This window comes from Nannospalax galili, unplaced genomic scaffold (genome assembly GCF_000622305.1).
Source record: "Nannospalax galili isolate Female #2095 unplaced genomic scaffold, S.galili_v1.0 scaffold202, whole genome shotgun sequence".
Classification (NCBI taxonomy): Eukaryota; Metazoa; Chordata; class Mammalia; order Rodentia; family Spalacidae; genus Nannospalax; species Nannospalax galili.
Genome location: NW_008349000.1, coordinates 2140390 through 2144688, shown reverse-complemented (window position 1 = coordinate 2144688; position 4299 = coordinate 2140390). Strand labels below are relative to the sequence as shown.

Sequence of the window (4299 nt, the reverse complement as noted above, 5' to 3'; positions counted from 1 at the left end):
ATTCAAATGCAAGGTACTATTTCTCCTGGTTTTAAATTTACAGGGGAATAAGGCCTCAATGACCGGTGTGTTTAACATAGTTTATGACTGATTTCCAAACCTGTATCTGTATCTTTAAACTAAGAGATATTCCTTACAGAATTCTCTTTCCACATTTTGCTTATACTGATAGCTGCATATTTTTCCTTCTTTGAAAGGAAGAATCTTGATCAGTACAGGGTAGAAATCAAATAAATGAGCAGTCAATGCCAACTGAGAGGGAAATTGGATACAAGTTACTTGTAAGGAGAAGGGGCTCTTTGGGAGGAGGAAATGGACCTGCTAAGAGAGGGGCTATGCAGGGGGCGGGGGGCGAGCAGTGGGTCAGAGGTGAATCGGAGCAAAGCATAAAAACATATATGTGTGAAATGCTGTAATGAAACCCTTTGCATGCTATTGAAAAATGCTTTTAAAATATCAATTTTCAGGCTACTCAAGATCAAGCAAAAAACAATAACCTATTTTAAAATGATATACTGTTTGCCATACCAACTGTATGCAAGTATTAAATGTCACATTGTACCTCAAATACATACAATTATGTGTCAGTATTTTTAAATATATATAAATATATTACTAACAAAATACATTACTATGTTTGTGTGAAATTAAGAGAATAATCTAGATAAATAAATGGCAAATAACATGGATTGTTTGTTTAAAGATTTTTAACTTTTTGATTGATTTGTTTTTGTTTCATATGTATAAGTATTTTGCAGGCATGTATGTAGTGCACCGTGTACATGCAATGCCCACAGAGTTGAGAAGAGGGAATTGGATCCCCTGGCACTGGAATTATGGACAATTGTTGGCCTCCATGTGGGTGCTGCGAATTGAACCCAGGTCCTCTGTAAGAGTAACCAGTGTTCTTAACTGCTGAGACATCTCCCAAGTCCGGAGATTTTAAGTTAAAGATAATGGATAAACAGTGGCACCAATCTGGTTGGGTGGTTTTATTTTCTTAGATATATTTAAACACAGCAGTGAAGATGTGGAATAATGAATATTTTTTAGCCTAACCAAAGATGTTTTGATATCATTTAAGACTATCTCAGTTTGCTTAATATAAAACCAGTTTACTAAGCATTGGGCTCCTATAATGACATGGGAATATAGCTTTAACCCCTCATAACTCTTTCTTGCATTTAACCAGAACAGTGTATGAATGTGTGTGCATGTCATTGATAGCAAGTAAGCACTGTAAGCAGCAGGCTTTATTAGAAGCAACATATCCCATTTCTGCTATAAAGAATATATGGGCAATCCCATCAATTCTGTTGATAACATCTGTTTGTGGCTGTGTGCGTTGTCTTAGGTCAATACGAATCAGAAGGGACAAAATCCTCTTATAAGACAAGACAATGCTTTTACTTCCCCATTTCATGCTATATATACCCTTTCAATAAAAGGAAGAATGAGGCCTTTGTTCAAGAGCACTGTTTCAAGAGTAATCTGAAAGAACGAGTTCTCAGAGCAGTTTGGGTTCCCTCTTGGCTAAAATGAATGCTAAGGGTCTGGCTGTCATGATTCATGCATCACCCTAATGTGGCTATAGAATACAGAAACAATAGACACTCAGATTGAACTCCTTTTCATATTTTTGTTTATTTGGGTTTTTCTTTCTTTCTTTCTTTCTTTCTTTCTTTCTTTCTTTCTTTCTTTCTTTCTTTCTTTCTTTGGTTTTATGGGTTCTTTTGCTTTTTGTTTTTTGTTTGTTTTGAGAGTGTCTCCCTATAGCCCCAGCTGGAATTCACCATGTCGACCAGGCTGGCCTCACTCTCACACAGATTTCCTACCTCTGCCTCCCATGTTCTGGTACTAGATGCAGGCCCTACCATGCCCCACCCTCTTTTCAGATTTTTGAGATGAGGTCTTACTATATAACCAGCTCCTCAAACTCATGGTCCACCTGCCTCAGCATCTTGAGTTCTGAGATCACTATTGTGTACTACCTGGTCTGATGCAGATTTCATTTAGTTTTTAAGATTTACATTAATTTTTGTTTATGTGCATGTGTATATAGCTGTGTGTATGGGCATTTCCTTGATTTATAGTATATAACTCACAGTAGTAATTTATAGTGTTCAGCTCAGCAGGATGGTGAACAAGTCCCCAATAACTAGGCTTTGACACAAGAGCAATCCATTAATTTTACTCATTCTCTCCAATGGCCTAGTGTAATTAATTAGCTTGGAAATACATAGCCCTAGCTATGAAAAATATATCTTCATAGATTTTTAATATAATCTAAAAAATACAGAAGCCCACTTTTGCATAGATACAGTAGTCCATGGCAGGACAGTGCTCCAACTGTGGCAGCTATAAATGAATGAATGAATGAATTATAGATAATAGATGATAGGTAGATAGAAGATAGATAATAGATGATAAATGATAGATAGAGAGATAGATATAAAAATATATTTTACAACACATTAGTAGCCTGTGGAATGGAAATACTACTGAAACTAAAATCCAGAAAGGTAAGAATCTTCCTCCCCTTCCTTTCTCTAATCTGAGTACACATCACAGGGTATCTGGTACAGGCCCGCTGAGGCCATACTCCTGTGTCACCTGGGTCACATGCAACTCAAGGGGTAGGTAAAACAGAAGGAACAGGATATTGTGGTTGAAATGGTTCGTTGATGGAATGCAGCTGGGCAAATATATCAATTTAAATACATAAAGAAATAGAAAATGGAGTCTCCTTTAAATAGCATATCTAAGTTAAAACCAGCCACAAGTTATATAACGTTTACAAACATTGTATCTCAAAATCACTTTCTTTTTATTTTAATGAATGCAACATCTTGAGAAAGCCATTTAATTTTTATGAGCTTCTAACCCTAGCTATAACTCAAATTCTGATTTATTAAGATTATAAATTATTTATGAAAGAAAGAGGTCCAACTGTATCATTTCTATGTATTAAGATTGTTTTGAGAGCTTGTTTGGAGGTTCTAGCAGGGAAGTGCAGTTACTCGTATATCCTTGACCGGGCCTCCTCTATCAGGTCAGGTCGTCCTCTTCAACCAAGCGCACAGCTTCGGGAGGGACTCACTTGGAGCGCAGAAGGAGGAAGGAGACACCCGCCTAGCCAGCCAGATCAGCCGAATCAACCCTGGCGATCAGTGGGGTGACGGATGTCGCAGCCAGATCGAAAAAAGAAAACAGCGATGGGGAGATATGAGAGGTGCTGGAAAGGAGGGAGTGAGCATGGATTTGATCAAAACACCTTATATGCATGTATGACATTTTCAATAAAGTTTTTGTAAAAGTTAAAAAAAAGTTATTTTGAAGATTAAAATATGATCACACATGTAAAGGTGTTGCATTGCTTATTTCGTAAAGTATAACCTACATATTTATATAAGTGAAAAAATTAAATGCAGTAATTTACAAATAGCACTTTAGAAAAAATCCAGAGATTTATTTATAATAGGATTATTAAGACAATTGAAATTATTCTTTGTTAAGGTCTTATCCATGACATTATTTGAAATACTTTCTATGATTGATTTCACTTTGTACAGAAACTAACCCTGATGTGATTTTATTAGGATACTTACAGCAAATATGGGGTTTAACAGTGGTACAAAGTCCATGATAAGGTTTAATTAATAACAAGTAGTGATCTGAAATTTATACCCAGGTGCTCTGACACCAAAACCCTACTGCATTAATCTGTGAAAATGAAGATAAAGTAGTGACCCTAGAAGGTAGTTTTGAATTGTAGATTAATTTTCATTCTAAGAAAAGAGCAACAACAATATCTACAGGTTATATCTTTTTTGATGGGAAGATGGGTTTTGAGACAGGGACTTACTCAGGCTCATCACACACTCTCTATATACTGTAGGCTGGCCTCAAACTCTGAGTCCTGCTTCCTCAGCCTCTGCAGTGTTGGGATGAAGGGCCAGAGCCACTGTTCCCAGTTGCAGCATATATCACAACATAAAGGGAATTGTGTTTATAAAGTTACATAAACACTTTGAGATGAAATAATTATTTTTAAATTTTCTATTAAAATTAAAGAGACAGTTTTGGAAAGTTAGAAAAATTATGACAGTTTTGATAGTGGCACAGGCTTCTAGCATCTTGTAATATTAAAAGCACAAGGTAATTAGAGATTGAGAATTTTGCAGATAATTCTGAGAAATAAGTACTAAAATAAAATATTTCCCTCAAATCTTTTTACTTTTTCAGTGCTCTAAATAGTTTTTAAAATGTATACTTCATATAACCTTACAGGTTTTTTTT

At 35.7% G+C, this 4299-nt stretch overlaps 1 long non-coding RNA gene across 1 annotated transcript in view; it reads left to right on the top strand.

Moving 5' to 3' along the window:
• LOC108491452 overlaps nt 1-3248 on the top strand; it is a 90111-nt gene extending 86863 nt beyond the window's left edge. Inside the window, exon 3 of the long non-coding RNA XR_001872759.2 lies at nt 3053-3248. This is a non-coding gene — a long non-coding RNA (uncharacterized LOC108491452). The remainder of the gene's footprint in view (nt 1-3052) is intronic.
• The last annotated feature ends 1051 nt before the right edge of the window (nt 3249-4299 follow it).